General features: G+C 32.3%; 1 protein-coding gene across 2 annotated transcripts in view; it reads left to right on the forward strand.

The window, feature by feature from the left end:
* The first annotated feature begins 6,228 nt into the window (after positions 1-6,228).
* The window catches only part of LOC144842930 (fibronectin type-III domain-containing protein 3A-like), a 74,006-nt gene continuing 58,326 nt past the window's right edge, over positions 6,229-21,908 (forward strand). For both annotated transcript variants that reach the window (XM_078699537.1, XM_078699539.1), the window contains exon 1: positions 6,229-6,296. The gene's annotated coding sequence lies outside the window, so the exon portion shown is untranslated. The remainder of the gene's footprint in view (positions 6,297-21,908) is intronic.

The raw sequence follows: 21,908 nt of genomic DNA on the forward strand, positions 1-21,908 counted from the left end.
AAACACAATCAGCAGTTAATCTATTTAGACCTGCTGGCTCGCTAACAAGTTATGGCGTTAGTTTTGATGGAGGTTCAGCTGCCACGGATGCAAAAGGCTTCCCATTCCGACAGGTTAGTGGTTTGCCAGACTTTTGTTTTGGTGAAACAAGTGATGATACAAAAGCAGATACTACAGCCAGCAAACATTTTGTGTTCGTTTTCGGGCAGAAGATGAGGGGCAGTAGTCGGCAACCAGCAACTGTTAGTGGCAGCCAGTCAACTAGTGGAAAAGACCGATCTATCTCCACTGAATTTACTTGTGAGGCAAAACCAGTATCCAGTGGGTTCATATTTGGAAATAACCAGAATCAAAATGCATCCGAAGAACGAGCTCTTGATCTTTTATCACCAAAAAAGACAGACAGTCCAAGCTGCAAATTTTCAGAGATACCAAAATCATTCACCTTTCAATTCAAAATGGATCCTCATGAAGCAGCAAATGCACCACCAGCATCTCCAACAAAATCATCTGGTATTCAACGACCACCTGGTCTTGGTAAGTCAGGAGATTATTCTTATTACAAAGATGATGACAATGACGGTCTGCATTTTGAGCCAGTTATTCAACTTGATCTGGTGGAACTTACAACCGGAGAGGAAGATGAAGAAGCAGAGTTTTGCCATCGAGCAAAGATGTACCGATTTAGCAAGGAAACCAATGAATGGAAAGAACGTGGTTTAGGTGATATTAAAATACTAAGACATAAAGTAACTGGACTATACCGCCTTTTAATGAGACGAGAGAAAGTTCTGCAGTTATGTGCAAACCATTTCATTCTTCCAGAGATAGTTGTTCGGCCAAATTCAGGTTCTGATCGGTCTTGGGTCTGGACAGCAATGGATGCTTCTGATGATGGACAAGTCACATCTGAATTGCTGGCAGTTAGATTCAAGACTACTGAAACTGCTACTGAATTCAGAGAAGCATTTGAAAATGCAAAGGAAGCTGTCAAGAAGATTAAAAGTAATAAGAAGTCTGAGCCAGCAGAAGAAGTAAAAGAGGCACAGGAGATAAATAAAGATGAAGTGAAGGAGATAGAAAATGAAGAGGCAACAGAAGACCAAAAAAAGGAAAAAGTTGAAGATGACGAAGAATATGAAGTTGACGATGATTATGAAGACTATGATGATGAAGATGTTGGTGAAGATTACAACGATGATGAAGATGCAGAAGAGGAAGAAAAACCGAAAGAATCTCAGGAGGAAAAGCAAACAGAAAAGCAGGAAGAAAAACAGGAGGAAAATCCTGGAAACACAGAAGATAATACTACAGGTGTTGTTTATTCTCCTTCCTTACGTATTAAATGTAGTTGTATAAGCCTAATTCCATATTTTGTCTAAGCCAGATTGGTGTACATAACACTTTTATTTTTTTATATGTTTTTTCTTTTGCTGCTCATAAAGATGAAGTGAGGGAGATCGAAAATGAAGAGGGAACAGAAGACCAAAAAAAGGAAAAAGTTGAAGATGACGAAGAATATGAAGTTGACGATGATTATGAAGACTATGATGATGAAGATGTTGGTGAAGATTACAACGATGATGAAGATGCAGAAGAGGAAGAAAAACCGAAAGAATCTCAGGAGGAAAAGCAAACAGAAAAGCAGGAAGAAAAACAGGAGGAAAATCCTGGAAACACAGAAGATAATACTACAGGTGTTGTTTATTCTCCTTCCTTACGTATTAAATTTAGTTGTATAAGCCTAATTCCATATTTTGTCTAAGCCAGATTGGTGTACATAACACTTTTATTTTTTTTAATGTTTTTTCTTTAGCTGCACCTAAATTAACATTCAGTTTTGGAATGGACTTTGCATCGGCAGTCAGAAAAACAATGAGCGAAGATAAAGATAAGCCCAGCTCAATATTCAGTCCAGAAAAGAATTCTGGATCCAGTCCCAATAAGAGTTCTGATCAAGGATTTTATCCAGAAGAAGAACGGGATGATTGGCAGTTTAAACCAGTTGTCACATTGCAAGAGGTTGAGGTAAAGACTGGTCTTTCAACTTGTAGTTGTAAAAGAACAAATATTATTATATATTGATATGCCAACCATTGTTCCTACATAAAGCTCAACCTACCATGTTTATTTTATTTTTTGTATAGTTAAAATTATCTTGAATCTCAAAACTATTGCTTAAAATCCTTTATGGAGGGAAGATGATGATCGTTAGTTATGAAAAATGACCTAAAATTCTTAAATTACTTGAAATGTAGTTTTATATTCACAAATAATGATCCAATTTTAACCGTTGTTTGATTTACTGACAAATTTAAACCAAAAGCGGGAACACAGACATGCAACACTTCTACTGTTACCAGTAAGCCAAGACCAACACAATCAGTTAATCTATTCAGACCTGTTGGTTGGCTAAAAAGTGATGTTAGTTTTGATGGAGGTTCAACTGCTGCAAAAGGCTTCCCATTCCGACAGGCTAGTAGTTTGCCAGCCTTTTTTTTTTTGTGAAACTGGTGAATCAACTAGTAAAGCGGAATCTCCAGTGCAACAGAAAGAATCACCTGCTGCTATTACTGTTAATGATGACAAATCAATGGTAAAAGAAGTGTAACTTAACTGTATATATCGTGTATTTTGTAGAAAAATAGTGTAGCCTGTATCTTTTCGTAGCCAACTGGGAGATACCGTATGATGGACTTCTTTTCGCGCGGCATTCCCTACAAATTTTACATATACGCGATCGAAACAACATATTGGAAAACAATAAACTGTAAAAATAAATGAAATATTAGTTCATCAGCAAGTATATAACATTAAATCACTCAACTAATTCTTCACCATGTTTTTGTATTGTTTATTTCTGTTCCTTTCGATATTTCAAGATGGGCTTCTTTTCGAGATTACTTTTGTAAAAAAGGGATGGGTTTTTCGAAGGTTTTACGGTAATGTTATAAATCCGGCCCTAAGCCTTTTTCTCAAAGAGGTGTGCCGTACGGGTCATGCAGGCAGACCATCTCAAGACCTAATAGTATGACTTAGCTAGGAATGTTCATCGCATAGCGAGATGGGACGTTTTGTGAGGTCACAGCCTGTGAGAAAAGGGTTTAAAATTCATAATACATCTCATCTATATATCTTTCCTAAATCTAAGTACCAACTTCAATAGAATATAATGGTAATTTTCTTAAACTTTATGCCATTTGGCTATTGTTCCTACAAACAATCAACCTGTTTATAGTACAGTTAAATAAATAACCATAATTGACAATCTTAAACATTGATATTTCAGACTTTAGCAGAAAGGTTAAAACCTAAACCAGGATCCTGGTCCTGTCCTACATGTTACTGTCAAAATTCTGACAAACAGAAGAAATGTCCAGCATGCCAAACTTGTCGACCAGAAGCATCTAGTTCAACTGCACCTTTTAGCAGTTCTTTCCAATTTGGAAGCAGTTCAGCTTTTGGACAATTGCAAGGAAGTAGCCAAGAAGGTTATGTAGCACCAACATCACCTACAAAGACTTTCTCATTTGGTTCTTCTGGAAAGGCATTACCGCAATTCTTGTTTGGTGAAGGTGGTGAGACTACTGATGCTACTTCAAAATCTGTCTCCACTAGATTTACTTTTGAGGCAACACCAGCATCCAGTGGGTTAATATTTGGAAATAACCAGAATCAAAATGCATCCGAAAAACAAGCTCTTGATCTTTTATCACCAAAAAAGACAGGTAGCCCAAGCTGTACATTTTCAGAAATACCTAAATCATTCACCTTTCAGTTCAAAATGGATCCTCATGAAGCAGCAAATGCACCACCTGCATCTTCAACAAAATCACCTGGTATTCAATCACCAAAAAAAAAACACAAAAAAAACGTGTATATACAGTGATTATTTACATTAATGATAATAATAATCTTGTATCTAATTGCATTGATAAACTCTCTGTAGGAAAATCACCCGGACTTGATGGTTTGGGTGGTGAACATCTTAAATATGGTAGTAAACGACTTAATATCCTATTGTGTTTATGCGTTAATGCTATGCTGTGTCATGGTCATGTAACTAAAGCTCTTGTTCAAGTTATTCTAGTGCCGATTGTTAAGAGTAAATCAGGTGATATTACTAATAAGAATAATTATAGACCTATTGCTTTAGCGTCTGTATTATCTAAGGTTTGCGGTAACTCATTGGAATCCAATGACTACCAATTTGCATTTAAAGCGAAACACTCGACTGATACGTGTATCTTTGTATTAAAATATGTAATTGACTACTACAATAGAAATGGTAGTCCAGTTTTTTTCTGCTTTCTAGATGCCAGTAAGGCTTTTGATCGAGTAAATCACTGGACTCTTAAGCTCATTGGTATGAATCTTTGTATTGTTAAATTGCTCAAATGTTGGTATGAGTTTTGTGATACGTTGGGGAAACTCTGTTTCAAATCCATTTACAGTATCCAATGGAGTTAGACAGGGTGGGGTTATGTCCCCTCTCCTTTATAACATATATATTAGTACTCTAAATTGTAGACTAAGTGTTTTGTGTCAGGGTTGTAAATGTAGAAACATTATCTTGAATCATCTTAGTTATGCGGATGATCTTGTTCTACTTGCCCCTTCTGTTGCTGGTCTCCAGCTATTGGTACATGTTTGTGAAGAGTTTTCGCAAGAGAATGATGTTTTATTTAATGATAAGAAATCTTTTTGTATGCGTTTCTGTCCTCGTACTTGCAAACTTGAAGGTAATTCTATTACTAAACTTTTTGGTAAAAAAACTTGCTTATGTTGAGAAAGGTACCTATCTTGGTCATATTCTTATGTGTGATTGCAGTGATGAGGCCGACATTCAAAGTCAGTACAGGTCTTGTTTGTTTTTGGTTACAATTAACAGTTTCTTTTGTCTTTTTATAAGTGAAATATTTTTGTTGATTTTTTTTCTACACAAGTGAATAATTTTTTTGAAACTGCAAAGTCTTATTAATCTTAATTTTTTGGAGGACAATACATCTTTAAGATATTGGAACCAAGATAGAACCCTGAGTATGCTAGAGTATTAGAGTCTATTGTAAATTCACTTTTACAAATATCAATCCCCCAATTTCTTAACCAGCAATTCAACAGGTTAAGATGTTTTTAGAGTGAATACTTACAAATGCACACTAATACATTTTTTAACTGACACTGTTTGGTCAAATTATATCATACAATTTTTTAAGATTCTATTTCTATTTAAATAAAAAAAATTAAAATAGATTAGGTAGAATATTAATTATAAGTAGACAAGTACAATTATGGCTGTAGTGCACTTACTGAAAAATGGAATGAAAACATTTTAATAATGATCCTACAAAAATGCCGCTCGTCTTTTTGACGTAACAGTTTTAATTATTGTTCTTTCTTCATTAAATTATTTTTTTTTTTAAATTGATATTCTATTTAATAATTTAACAATCATTTTGTGTAATCCTAAATTGAACTATTAGGCTTAATTTACATATTCCGGGGTAGGGGGCTCCCTAAGGTGGTAGTGACTCACATACCCCAACATTCCCAGTCAACAAAATGTCTAATTTACCACTAGCCGCCAATAAACGTAAAGGGGGTTAAACTCGATTAGAGAAATCTATTTTTTAACCTCCTATTGCCATGCTGTAATTTGTTTCTTTTTTTAAAATATATATTTATATATCTTTTTTTGGCAATAAAAGTTGAAGAAAGAAACGTCTATCTATATACACCATTCGCCAAAAATATCTACCATAGAGGAGGAAGGATTGTTTTGACTATTATATTATTTGAATATACTGTATTAGTGAATGATAAATTGATGGTATGCACTCACTGTGCAAAATGTACTACAGGTGGTGTTTCTACTCAATATTCAATTTTTCAATAGCGCCCTCTATTGGAGTGTATAGGAGCTGTCAATTTCCTATCCACACACGCACGACACACACGTACGTATGATTATGAATTTCTTGGAAGGTGATCCAGCTATCCAATATTAAAATACATGTCAATGACAAATACTGGATTGATATTGGAAACTAAATAAGTAATTGCTAATTAGAAAATGGCGTTGTACACTTTTAAATGAAAAATTTCAGTTCAATAAAAATGTTGGACTCCTTCGTTTCTTGTTTATTATTGTGCATGCAAAGCGCATGCTGAAAAAAAATTAATGTTATGAAAATCTAGCGCATGCTCAGACTTAGAAGATGGCGGTCTGCTGCATAAACAATCACACAGTGTAGGGATGTATCGTCCATATTTTACTCATTATTTTCCAGTATAAGGTAAGATTTAAGAATGTTTTGCTATTGTTGGACTTTACTTAAAGTAGATAGTTGTAAAACGTATTTTTAGTTATTGACTTTTGGTGTGAACACTGAGTTTTCAGTTACTTTTCTGCGGTGACAGCCTACGCTGGCTCGATCGGACAGCCTGAGCACCCCGCCAGCTGTTTGTATTGTGGGGTATCGTATGCTTTTGAAAATAGAGCAATGTGGGTCTGAAAAATTAATCGTGTGTAACCGGATTTCCACTTTTCTTTACATTAATTATAATTTTGTATGTTATGAACATTTAAAATTAATTATAGTTAGACGTACGTCAAATATTTTTAGTTTGCATAATCGTCATTTCTGTTGTCACGTTCGTCTGTCACTTTAGCCTATGCCAACACAGTGAGTAATTAAACCGTCCGTGACCTCTCGTCGATAAAAATTCGGTCTCAATTTTCCATAACACACTGCAGTACACAGTCTGTGGCTTACTTCTGGAGAAGCCTTTACTTGGAATTTTATACCTCCCATTTACTTACACTGCCTGGTATGCTGTAAATATGTAAGTGCAATTGAATTTTCAAATCACTATTGGAAGTTAAACATTCATTGTCATCCGTTCTACCGTTCACGAATGATAAAGTGATAAGTACAGTACCTCAAGTGAAAAATATCTTTATTTTTAACTATAAATAATATTTTTATATGGATTATCTGTCAAAGTTTACGAAAATGGTAAGTATGCACATTTATTATGTGTAGCCTAGATTTAGACCTTAATTACTGTATTTTACAAAATGTCTGTTGTGATCCTTTCTGCTACATTAATTGTTGAATTGATCACAGCATTAATTTATTTTTTTCAATTTTTTTTAGCAATTTTAGCCTGAGTTCTAATAAGCTGTCGTGTTATTAAAAAAAAATAATCAACATGAACAATTCATTAATTTAATTTCTTTTTTTTTTCTAATTGAAAACCCATCCTTTTGCCAAAGAGTAAGTAAGTAAGTAACCATAGGAAGCATACAAGGTTGATAAAAGCTTTTGTGGTTCTGTTGTCATGGTGATGTCAATCATTAATATTTTATTTCCCATAAGTCTCAAAGCATAGTAATAATCATTTGTTATCATTTTATCAACATGATTTTTTAATGATCATCCTGCTAAATGTTGTTATTGTATATTTTGGATGGGTATTTCCCACTTTTCTACAATTAAAAATCACATGTTATAATTATGGATACCATCTGTATGTATACTGTATGTATTCTCATATTCATACCACTAGGCCTGTTGTATTGGTTAATAAGTTTGCCTACTGTACAAAACCAACCTGTATGATTATATTATCATAAAGAACAGAAATATAATATTTTAAGCCAAAAACATCTCACCAGTTTACGACAACATTTAACCAACAATTAGATAAACTATTAACTACCACACACTCAAATCTAATTGGCTAATTCATGTGGTGTACTTTAACCTTGTGTTAGTAAATAATGTAGTTGTTATGTTATTATGAAACTATAATTACCTATTATTGTTTTTATTACCAATTAGTATTATAATAATAGTTGATGTACGGCGCTGACGATTCTACCGATTCCTCATCAATACAATTGTGAAGAACTAATTAGAGCAGTTAGAAATGGTGAAACTAATAGACAAAAATTTAAGCAAAATTTGCAAAAATTTTCAAAGGACAATTTGCAAAATCTTAATGTGGACATCCAGGGCGATTTATGGGCCTGTTTCTGCTGCATAAAAATAAATCGGTGTGAATAATTTAACTCCATTTTCTTGGGAGCAGAAACAGGACAAATTTGTGGTAACCGGTTAAAAGGTAGCGCAAAATATTGCTAACATAACATAATAATCTTTCAAAAAATTGAAAAAAAGTAAATTTTAAATTACATTTTAGCTATCAAACAAGGGGATGCGCATCCCTAGCGCTTCCCCTGGGCCGAGTAAGGGGCTGGTACCTACAGTACATTTTTCCATCAAGAATAATTTTTCTTGTGTGGAAAAAATGTCCTCTCTGTTCAAATTGGAGCTTAATAAGGTCAAATACTGTATGCTATTTGCGATTTACAAGAAAAACAATAACTTGTTTTTGGTACAGTATTATTTATAGTATTCCATCAAAGAATTTGACTGTTTTAAAATTTTTTTCATTTAACTGGTCATTTTGTAATTTGTCCCATTTCTTACGAAAGAAAGCAGTTATTTTCTCAAAGCAGAAACTGGTTGCTGATAAAAGTAAACCAATTCTTAAAACTTGCACAAAGGAATAAGGAAGTTTTTGTTTTAAGGTCAGAAGTAGGTCATATGACAGGAAGCAATTGTTAATTTTAAATGTGCTGTAATGTTAGGGATTTTTCCATCCAAAACTTTAACATTGGAAGCTAACTCCATATTTTTTTTTAAGAGAAAAAACGTTTACAGTATTTTAGTGTGAAGAGTTAAAATTTGGTATACAGTAATCTTGTACATTACCCTATTGCCTATCCCACCTCCTCATATCCCACCCACTTCTTTCCTCCCTCTCTACCTCCCTCCCTACAGTACCTCCCTCCCTACAGTACCTTCCTCCATTTGTCACATGTATTTTTGTAAGCGACTGTAGTTTTTTAGCTTAATCAGATTTGGTGTGCATGTTTCAAATGAGGTCATAATTTATTAACCTACCCTGTATTTAAAGACCTTTAATAAAATCAAATAATTTTCATCACGACGCCTGAAATTAATTATTGGTAAAACCTGCAGTACACCTGACTATTAACAGTTCAGTACCTGTGGTGTTTGGCTCCAGTAATTAAAAACCAATTTAACAATTTGAAGTCATTTTTCTCATTCTTACTGTATGTTAACATAAAAATAATTACGTAAATGATGATATTAATTTGTAAATTAATTTTTGTGCTTCTGTAGATCAAACTAGCATGTGATATTGGTTCGAACTTGTCTGTGCCATTGTATCTTTAGATAAGATATCCTCATTGCCTAGTCCTTCGGTTTGGAAGTAAATCCGTTGGTCATGTGTATACATTGCTTGTGTGTACAATACTATTAGTGCACACTGTCTTTGAAAAGAGAAGGGGGTCGCACTCTGTGTGATGATCATGGTCCTGTACACTGGGCCCTCTGAGATTTAGTACAATACATACTAAAGAAGTCACCCAGAAAGAAAATAAAGTAAAAAATACAATTATTGGAATTGATGATACATCAAAATATCTCTGTCTATAAATTAATTCCAAGTGCCATCTGATAGCAACATTTTTTTTCTACTCTACTTTACTGTAAAATAAGATAATGTCATTTTTCCGCATTTTCAAAGACAGTCTATTAAATGTTTAAAACCATTACAGTTTCCTGGAACATTCAAAACCACATGGGACTGTTTTTAAATGAATTCTGTTTTATTTTATTTGATGGTCGGAACATATAGGAACAGTTATGCAGTAAGGTTATTAATGTTCCAATGGCAGGGTAATTATCTTGGTCACGTTAGCATCTACATCCTGAATTGGATTTCAAAATTTACAGTAACAATATTTTTAGGTCACCAAGTAAACCCATATGTTAAAATACAGTACAGCATATGATGGCTTATTGTGGTGCAGAATGAGTGATGCTTTAACCAGGACGTTTTTCGATTTACGATGACCAAACTACTGTACGTCATGTTAGTACATTGTGCACATGCCGGAATATTTCTCACTCCTCAACACAGGTTCCATGGATTCCAGGTCCAATGACGACTGGCAATACATCAATTGACCTAGGTTGGTCTGCCTAATAATGTTCTGCTGTACCACAATTTATCAGAATTCAAATCAATTGGGAACCTTGGGTCCTGCATAGGATCTAGTTTTTTTCTCTTCCTAATACAGAAAATATTCTGATTCATTCATTTTTTCTTGGCAGCTGATTTGACTGTATCTCACTAGCAATTGGCAAAAAAATCTTAAACTGTATAGGATTCATGGTTCATTAAAACTCAGAGGAGACATTGGTGATAAATTAACTTTATACAGTACAATCACAGACAAGGAAAACTGTGAGATAGTGACCACAGAAATGCAGACTTCAATACCTGCTGGTATAGTCCTCCTTAAAATAGCTACAGAATGTTTTTAACATTCCAATGTTTTTAAATTAATTTGATAAGTAGCTAAATAAATAGATTAATGCACATGTTTCCAGTCCTACAGAAAACATTAGAAACATTACTTCATAGTCATAATAAATAGAATAAGTGGCAACTTTCGTTGCTGTTGGTTTTGATGAAATAAAAAGAAAAAAAGAAAGAAAGAAGAATAAAACATTTTAATGAAATTTTCACATACAGTAGTCTGATCAAATGATGTGATGATAAGAAAGAATAAAGTTGTTAAATTGTTGTTTGTACCAGTACAGTACTACTGTATTAGTATCAGCCATTGGTGGTGCTAGCGAGACGTTAACTTACTTCTCCATCTTCTCCAACTCTCACCTTTATTAAACATAAAGTACAATATTGTACACTGAGGGCTTTAGAAACTTTAACATAGTGGTACATTAACCTGTGGTGGATGCGTATGCTGAACTGAATACCGTACTTTAGACTCTGTAGCTGCTGTTAAAGGGCTAAGCATACTTTTTAAATTCATCACAATGCTACAGTATGTTTGAGTTGGCCGATTGCCTGTTTCTTTTTTTCAAGGTCATCGACCGTTTTGAAGTTTGTGTTTTGTTCATTCCATTCCAGCCACCAGCACTTTAGGATAACTTGAATGTGGATGTGGTTAATGTGTTCAGGACAGACTAACAAGATGTTTGTTTGTATATTTTTGTTACCCCATGATAATTCCTTTGGCAAAGAAATATTGTGGGAAAAAGTTTGTGTGTTTACAGTACTGATCAGAGGTAACGTAAAAGTAGTTGACAGAGGTTGCTGAAGAGAGTGAACACAAATTTAAAACTATAAAACATTTCTATACGCTTTAACAAAAAAATCTTATTATTATTGATTGATCGATTGGTGTTTATTTCAGTTATCTGCAAAGTAAATTATTGCCTACTGTATATAATAGGTAACCATCACAAGTTTGTAGATTACAAACACAATGAAGCAATTGTATGTAGTGTGAAAGGATTCTGTAGGCTGGCAAAAACACTTTCACAATACTGACTGCATTTTCTGTGTGAAACGTACAGTACCCTACCCTACCCAATTTGGACGTAAACAACGATGTACTGTACAACAAAAGTAAGTTGACCAATCATAACCGGCAGTTTAGATGAACTGTCGTCTTGGAACAGTATAGTAATGTGCATTGACAAAATCATGTTTATAAATATTTTCAGTAGTTACAGTGGGTAATTTTTGTTGATTATAGATTTTGTTTACTGATAAATATACAAATTATATAAAAGAGATACTATACTAATACTACTATGTTAATCAAGCTATTATTGGCTACGGTGAATTCATTAACCTAAAAATGTTTATTTATTATCGCGCACAATCACATTCTGGTTTCTACTGGAAGTTTAATGTGATTTGTTAACCCATTTTATAATAGTGTTCCCAAATGACTAAATGGTCGTTTAAGATTGTCTTAGAATAACCTGTGATTTGTATGTCAATACATAAGGTCTGTAAACAGTAAAAATGTATTCAAATTAGCATGAATTATTCAATGATAATAATGTATCTAAATTAGTGAGCCTCATAAATAATTAATGAGTTTTTAAAAGTAATTATAGTGAGAACATCTTTGATCTAACCGATGACAAATTGTTCTTTTTAACGATAGTGTTGTTTTGTGGGTAATTATATGTAAAAACGACTTCAGATTTTATCAGTAATATGTAAAGCTCCTAAAAGTGTTACTTAAATTAAAGACAGGCTGCATATTTTTTCATTCTTTATTTTAATCTGTCATATTGCCTTATTCCTTTAAATGCATGTATAATTCATGATTTAATTTGAAAAATTTGTATTACTGTAGTTGCTTATAGTACTGTATTACTTCAATACTACCAAGGGAACTATAACTTGTATAAGATTATGTCATTGTATTGTTCTAATCAGGAGCTAAATGAATGCATTATGACTAGAAGTGATTTCCGTTTTGGATAAAAGGTCTTGATGAAAGATGGTAATTTACATTGTCTAATTCTTTTAATAGACTGCTGTACTTCCACTCGACCATAGGAAACAATTTACTTTTCAATAATGGAAGCGTTTTTTGTGTAGCTTTATCAATGAAGTTAATAAATTATGCATGCAATAATTATAATTATGAATTTTCTAAATCTCCATCAATTTTCTATTGTTAGTCCATTACAGTAGTTTGTTTAGTAATACCATTCATTTTAATTTTGGGAGATTAAAGTACAAACCTAAGAGCTAATGCAAGATTTTTTAAATAATAATATTCTGTCAAAAATAGATAAAAAGTAGTTCATGAATTTTATTTTAGCTCTCAATAGAACGAAGAACCAAATATTATTATACCCTGATTGGGATACCACTGCATACCCTCCCACCCTGCATATTGACAGACACTTTCCTCTTCCTTATTATGGAGAAATACTGTATGTTTAACACTATACTACGACCAACTCCTATTAAAAGAGACACTTTGTTGGGTCCAGAAGGTCTTCTCGATAGATTTTCTTTATTATAATTGGTTTCTTTGTTTTCTTTATCGCTTCTATTAAAGCCAGGTCAAATATTTCAAAGGCAAATAATTGAACAAAAATGTTAAATGATCAAAATAATATCAAAATCTCCTTTGATGAATAAACATATTAATATTATATTACCATACAATCTGCTCAGTATTTTGAGTACCAATGGGTACCACCCACAGTAAAGTAGTAGTACACACAATCGCCAAATCAATTGCTTGATCAATAATGTCCACTTTACTGGCGTCTCGATGTATCTCTTCAAAATATTTTTATATTATTGAAATAAAATTAGACAAACTTATCTGTCCAATTATAAGTTATAATATAACCCCTATTAAGGAGTCACCTTCAGGACCCAACAGAGTGTCCCTTTTAATAGGGTTTGGTCGTAGTGTTTAAACATACAGTATTGCCCCTTATTTTTATTATGTCATATTTTAAACAATGTTTAGCATGAATGAATGAAAACAGAAGTTCAATTGAAATATTTAGAAGAAGACTTTACAAAGCAAGTTCCAGGATGTTATCAGCAATTGGAAGAATTGCACGTTTAGTGGGAGATGAGAGATAACTAGAAATTTAAGGAGCTCCCGGTAGACTTAAGACTGTTCAGTGCAAAAGTAATTCTGTAAAAACATGCGTAAATGCGAAAAATCTGTTTAACATGAAAAAAAAATGTTCTATTTACTACGGACATTTTTTGCTAAGACTACTCTACTGAAATTAACAATTTGAGAACTACAGTAGTGTTGTTTTTTTTTACAGATTTCTGCTTGATTTCTCTTCAGTAATTTTGAAAAAAATTAATTGACATTTACACTGCAAATTCCACATCCTTAATTTATAAAAGGTGAAGGTCAAATGTCAAACATATGGTTTGTGTTTTAAAATACCAATAACTTTATGATATAAATTTTACATGCATTCATAAAATAATATTCTCACACTTATTAATGTTTACGTGGTTAAACACGCTCTGAAACATGTTGGAATAATTTCATTAACTCATCAGTTTTGAGGAACTTACCTACATCACATGGTTGTGGTCAACAAAAAACTGTTTTCTTCTAAACCAATTTTCGTTCAGTAGTTTTAACTAAGATGGCGTGGCTCAATTGAAACGGGCCCAAAAAAAATTCATTAGTATGCATTTTCTGTAAAATAAAATATGTACATACAATAGTAACCTCTTGATTTATCACTCAAATTCATTAACATAATCTTCAATATCACATTAGTTGCGTTAATGTTGTCTGAGTCATAGCTTTTAAAATACAAATTGTGAATATTGTGATAAAATCGCTATTCAGGCTTTATAGTTGACAGTCTTGTTAATGTTATTGATGTCTAGCTTGTTGAATTACTGCAATAATTGTCTGTCTCAATAAAATTGTTAAATTTCAGTTTGCTTTTTTTTACTTACAGTTACATATTAAATGCAGTCTGGTCTGAATGAAATGCATATTTAAACACGTATACTTTACCTCAATCTCATCAAATTTCATTCAAGTCATTAGCAAATCCTGTGGAATTGAGGGTAACACAGTAACACACTACTTATGGCGCAATTTCGAACAGTTAACAGGTCAATACATTAAGAAAGAGCCACTTCTGTCTTTGATTCTGACGCTTTTATCAAATTGCATCGTAACTTTCAACTAACTCATTAATATGCCCAACAGAGCCAAAATATCTACCATGTTGCCCAACTATTACTATCAGTAGAACCCTTGTAAGAGAACATATTGGAACTCAACAAAGTGCCCACCTAAGGCCAATTGTAATTTCTATGTCCCACATAAAAATAGAATCTGTATCTATCCTGAGCGGAAACCGCCCGTCCATTCCGTGTTGTGCACAAATGGAACATACTGTAGATTCTATTTTTTACCGTTACCACTTGTCTGTGTAAATTGGCCTTTCGGAGTTTCCCTTGAGTAGGGTTGCCCATAAAGGTGTTCAAAATTGCTCCTCTTTTGTTTCACACTGAATAGAGTTGTGCAAAAGGAGTGGTTCTCTACTGTATTACTATTGTCATTATCTCATATTTTGATATAATTTTGTAGCAATTTAACTCCAAAAACAATGATAGCAAATTTTGCCATTCCTGACATTGTTTCTGTAAATGGTTACTATGGTAACCTCCCTTCAGGCAACAGTACCTGCTTGGACAGCTTATAGTGAAATTAACTCCATGGCATTTTTTGTTAAAAATTACAATTTTTGGTTTCTTTTGAGCACCTGTTTATGAAATCTTGTTTGTATCAGAATATAATTTTCATATTGAATATTTTATATATAGCACCGATATTAGGTATTCATAGTGCCAATAAAGATGCTTTTGCATAACTGAAGTTACTTCTACCTTATATTATAGTTTATACTGTAAATAATAGACAATTTACTACTAAGAAGTCTCAGGAGTAAATGTGCTACTTCCATGTACATTAGGAATGTAATGATACGCACTAGCTAGCGTTGTAGTATGCAGTAACTTTGTAGCTCGCAATTGAAGGTAATTGTGAGGTAGTACTTTACTGTACCCGAAACCCCCCCCCCCCCCATAAAAAACATTTTGCATTACAATAAATGACAAACTATTTTTTGGTAGCAAGATTACAGGTATTAGGTAGTGTATATTGCCAGTGTTAGATTGTTATGAGTATTTTTAACTAATTTTTTAACTAGGGCGCGAATTGACGTTAAAGCGGTAGAAACCATGCACATCAAACTCTGCATCGTTAGGTATTTGGTACAGTACAGTAGTACAGACTAGTAGACAAATTTACTCTATTGCCTTTTTATCTAAATCATTTAAGTTCAGTTTTCTTAGAATTATTTCCATGCCCTATATACACAGCCGTTGTGAGCAATATGTAAATAATATATTCTGTATATAAACATATCATGTAGAGTTGTGTTGGATGGTTTACAAGACACCTGTAGACATGCAGGAATTCTCACCTGTCACAGGTGTGTCAGGGGTCATTAGCGGTATACACATAAACCGTCCATCCATTTATTGCTTTTAATGTCGTTAAATGGTACTTGCAATTGAAGATGCGCACTCCACATTTTATTTTTAAAGGGCTCAAAGATGTAAACTATGCATGGAAAAATGATAAGGATTGTGTACATTTATTAAATATTATATTATACAAATTACAAGCATAAAGAAGAAAATATTCAAGTTCAGTGACTTATTAACAGTGAAGGCATTGTACAGTATAAGAAATGAGGATGCTACTGATATAGAGCTCTATCTACATTATTAAACTAGTTTGACAAAAAAGGTGTGATATGCCCAAATATGGTAGTGATATGACATCATCATGTCCATATGGGCACATCACATTTTTTGTCCCATAAAGTTTGATAGTGTAGACAGAGCTTTAGAGTAAAACTTAAAAAAACCTTAAATAAACCATGATTGAGTTACAGTTAGTTATTATTCTATCTCAGTAAAATTATATTATTAAATATTATTTTAAACAATTTACAATTTAGTAGCTTCAAATTTGTATAAATTGATACCATTGTAATAATGAGAAAAATTTAAATCATTAATAAATTAAGGAATTTGTTGTTATTTTACTTGAATGAAAGTTTTGTTCAAGTTTGTGATAAAGAAAGAAATTTGATACAATTGCGATTTGTTATATAATGCATTCCTCCATTAAAATGGTATTCCCTTAGTCCGTTGTCATGGTAATTGACTAGACTATTTCCCAGACTGCTTCCGTTATATCTCTATGTCATTTCAATGTCCCTTTTGAGCATTTTGTCTTTAGACAAAGTTGCTATGGACAATTATTTTCCTTCACAGTCTTTGTTGACTGGTCAACCGCTATACGTTTAACTTTTTACTTTACTGATTTGGGACTTTACAACCCAAAATTGAGATTTCAGTTTCTTGTTGAATTCAGATTCAAAATTTGTACCTAAAAAAAATCAATAATTTTCCTGTAATCAATATCCAATCTGAAAAAAACATTGAAGAAAAATACAATAGAATGTGAAAACACTGTAATTGTGAAAATGTTAAAATTACACAGTATTGAATGTTTAATTTTAGGACCACTGTACTTCATACCATTTAAATCATATGTATAAGGAAAAAGTTTAAAACCAAACAGGAATAAGCGTATTGTAAATCAATATAACCAATTTCATGTCATTTAATTTTAATTCTTTATTCCAATTTTAATGCCTTTTTTATACACTTTTTGAGAACCATGATACAGAGTAGCTTGCTTGCAGTAGTACCTGTACTACTGTAGAAAGATGAAGGGAAATACTTGGGAAATGGGCCTGACAACATGGTTGAAACAGCTTGGATTACCATAAGTTGGCTTAAGGGGATCAGGTGAACACAGCACATTCCTTTACCAAGGACACATTTTAGCCTAGGCTAGCCAATAAGCTACTGTCTGGAAACAGAATTTTATAAAATTACTTTGTTGTGAAGAATTTGTATACTTTGGAAATCCTTTCTTCAATCAATTATTTTTTAAATACATCAGTAATTATCGTCTGTGGTCTAGAGGTAAAGGTACAGTACTCACCAAAAGTCAGAAGTCAAAAGTTCAAGTCCAGACAGATGATTTGTAAAGAATTGTTAAAATTGAATTTCTGATTGAATATATTTAATGATTAAAAAATTAGAATGTTTGTATGTAAACACTGTACAGTACTTTAGCTATGTTTACATGCTCTTTTTCGAGTTTTACAGTCAAGTACTGTAGGTACATAAGGTTTTTATTGTAACTGTACTACACTAGTTAACAACATGGAGATACTATGTATATGGGGCATTCCACAGTATTTGGTCCGTGGGTTTAAAAATTTCATTTACTGATTTTGATGTAACTCTTGGCCATTTCTTAAAGTAGACATGTTGAAGTTTATTAAATAACATTTTTTTTATTTTTCTGATATTGATTTTTTAAGTTATTGAATATTAAATATGAAAAAGTCATATTTGGCGTTACGGACGGGACATTTTTAATCCTATTTATTTCATAAACTATGCATCTTATTACTGTTTTTTCAACAGATATAGTTACTTTATGTCTCAATAATACATAATCAAGTATTTAATTAAAATTTTGTTGTTTATTAATTTCATACATCCATTTCAAATTCATAAATGTCCCGTCCGCAACGTTTTAGGCGGTTTTTTTACATTTATTTTAAAAGTAATGATGCAAAAATCTTGATATTTCATTTTCTCCTCCTGAGAACTATATCTCATTATATTATGAACAAATTTTTTGAAAATTTTAGATTTTGATGAAAATATCATATTTCAAAAATATATTGTTACGGACGGGACATTTTTGTTACGGACGGGACGTATCATTTAAATCCTAATTATTTCACAAACCATGCATCTTTTAAACATTTTTTTGCCAGATATAGTTACTCTATGTCCCTATTGTACATATTCAAGCATTTTATAACATATTTTGTTTATTAAATTTCATATATACATTTCACAATTCATAATTGTCCCATCGGCGACATTTTAATAGTAGTTTTATGGTGTTTTTTACATTTCAGTTAAAAGTATTGATACCACAATTTAATATTTTGTTTTCTCCTTTTAAAACTATATGCAATACATTATAAACAAATATTTTGAAACTTTTGGTGAAAATATCATATTCAAAAATATATTGATGACATTTTTCGTAGGCACGGGACAGACATTTTTGTTAAGGACGGGACATATCATTTAAATTCTTTTTATTTCATAATAAAACCATGCATCTTGTTAACATTTTTGCCCATAAATATACTGCAGTTACTTTTTTTTTAAAGTAAGCTCCAATTATTCATAATATTAAAATTGTTTATTAATTTCATACTTGCATTTCAAAATTCATAATTGTTACTTCTGAGACATTTCGATTGGGGGTTTTTCCTCACTTGTGAAGTAATGGCTTTAAAATTGTTATTTAATTCCTAATTTTAAATCTTAATTTTCAACTCCTAAGGATATTAAATTGCAATAGATTTAAACAAGTTTTTTAAAACTTGTATTTTTTTATTAAAAAAACATTACTATCAAAATTTATTGAATGTTACGGATGGGACATTTTTTTTATGGATGTGATGACAATATTGTAAGAATTAAAAAGTGTTTTTGTACTGTAGGCTGAGAAGTACTGTACAAAGGTGTTAACTGTTGTTTATTAATCACAAAACATTGTGGTCTGTATTTAAAACAACAACCCACAAAAGAACAATACCTAAATCCAAAACAACATGACCAGTATGAATGGGAGTATTGGGTGCGGTCATCGCTTTGTAGATTTCATTCTTTGGTGAATTTGCAACCAAAAACCTTTTATAAATCAGATACTAAATAATTAAGATTGAATTTTAATAGAAGTAGGCCTACAGTTATTAAATCCAAGAAAGGATAGAAGGGCAAGGAAATTTCAGATGCAACTTGGATCCACTATTCACTAAAACAAATTCAGACGTCAAACGCCAATTTTTAAAGATTCGCCTTAAATGTGTTAATATCTTGAAGTCTTGTTTAATATGCCAAGCATAACTTTTATATTAGTGTAAATAAATATTTTGATAACATTTTACAATATTGCTTCTCGTTATAACTCTTCGAATAATTAATTTTATAAATAATATTTCATATTTATGAATTTTAATATTTTCACTTGACATAAACTTTTAAACAGTGTTTCAAAGGTTGAATTATATTTTGACTTGTAAATAAAAGATTACATTGATGTAAAAAACTTATTTTTAAATTTTTTTAATAGCAAAATTATACAATTTTTTAACGTGGACAAAGTTGTCCTGTCCGCGACGTTAGAAATGTCCCGTCCGTAACGACATATAAATCATATTTATTAATAAATTTTCAGTTCAAATTTTATAATTAACATTCAGTTATCTAAAACAACTATCTGGCAACATAATAATACAAAACAAATTTTAAAATCTCTTTTAAATGAGGAGAAATATTACAATACGTAAACCTTCTCAAAAGTCATGTCCATTTGCCGTCCCATCCGCGACGCATACAATTTTCATAATAAAATTTTTTTTGTACAGTCTTTTTTCTTTTTTTGACTTTCATAATAAACATTGGCCATATATGTATACATTTATTCTACTTTGAATCTTGTATTCTTTTTTATTTCTAAGATATGTCTAGTTATATTCTCAAAAATGTCCCGTCCGTAACAAAAAAATACTGTGGAATGCCCCACATCAGTAACTCTGGTATAGTTTAGATCATCGTAAATTCATTCTATGCACGCAATTCTAGTGTGTGGAGGACATACTTTGTTACAGAAATGTTCCGAACTGGAAATTTAGGATGGATAGGTTTAGTTCATTACAATACAGTAGCTTTGATATTTAGACGATCTCAGATTTATGATTGTCAATCACTGTAAATCCTAGGGGATTAGTGGTCAAGAGGAAGAAAATGTGAGCTTTGGTCGGTATTGTATAATGGCCCCACTATAACCTTAAACAAACTATAGTAATATTTTTCTTGGTCTGTCAGAAATTCTATATAATATAATATAATATATTGGCTTACAGTACTGTTAAAGTGGAGCTACACTCAGACTTTCTCAGCTTATATTATGTTTAAGTATGTTTAATTGAAAGTGATTACATACAAAAAACAGGGAAGATATGGCAATATTTTTCAAAAACTAATTTCTAAAAAATCGGTCAGAAAATAGTGTTTTTTACTACATTACACTTTTTTAGTAACTTAGGGGTTATTAGTTTACAATACGTCGCAAAACGCGTTACACTTAGCGACTGACGCGTTTTAGTCGCCGGTGAACGCGTTGGTGAAAATGTCTCCCCTTTGGTAAATTATGTGTTGGAAAATGGCGAATCAATTTTATACCAGGGAGTTGTAAAATAATTTTTACAACTCCCTGTTTATACACACAATTAATACGATTTGTTTAGGCCCAAGTAATATTTCCGATAAAAATGTCACAAAAACCATCATGATTTGCACTGTACAACAGCATAATAATCTTAATCAAATTGCTTATTAATTTTAAGCTAGGCCTAGCTAAATCGTCTGCTCAGCCTAGCTAGCTAGGCTTGAATTCATGTCTAGGTAGTTAGGTAGGTAGACTGTAGTCATGGGTTCGAAAATGCTTGGTCGTTTCGTCCCATTTATCGTTCCTGGGTTTTCTCGCACATTAAGAATTGTGAAACACAAAATTCTCTACAAAACAAGACTGGTATTGCTCAGAATAGTAAAGAATAGTAACGGAGTGGAAGCTTATGTCTGAATGAAAAGCAACTATTCAGGCACCCTATCATGGCACATGGGTAAGCCGAGATTGGGTGCCAGAACAAACTTCACTGCTGTAAGGCTATCAGGCAGCCAGCTAGAGGCCAAGCAGCATCGTTACATACCTAGACTCTAGTAGGCCTAGGCCTAGCTTTATTGAATATATAGCCACGTCTTTCTCAAATCTCGTTAAATTTGACATTTTAGTAATAATATCATAATCACTTATTACACTGTGAAACATGATAGGGTCACATCCAGAATGTTTTAATATACTTTTCTCCCGTCAAAATTAACATCGCGACAATAACAGCAGATCGCCAGCTGCAGTCTAGTGTGAAAAATGTCGTGAGAAATGTCACGTGATCATACTCCCTAGCAAAGTAAAAAACCCAATTGGACCCAACGGGGGAATGTGTCTATTTACGCGAAATTGCGCAATGTATACGCAATAACAATACCAGAAATAAAAAGATCTGGAAAAATTACATATAAAAACAATTTACATTTTTTTTTTAGTGAAGAAATTAATTTTTTAGTAATATTCGAATATACCCCCCTTTTGCATGTAAAAGAATAGGAAATTACAAGGTATCCCCCCAAAACGCAAAAAGGCGTGATTTTCAAGA

Source organism: Antedon bifida, chromosome 5 (assembly GCF_963402885.1).
Source record: "Antedon bifida chromosome 5, ecAntBifi1.1, whole genome shotgun sequence".
In the NCBI taxonomy this organism is placed as follows: domain Eukaryota; kingdom Metazoa; phylum Echinodermata; class Crinoidea; order Comatulida; family Antedonidae; genus Antedon; species Antedon bifida.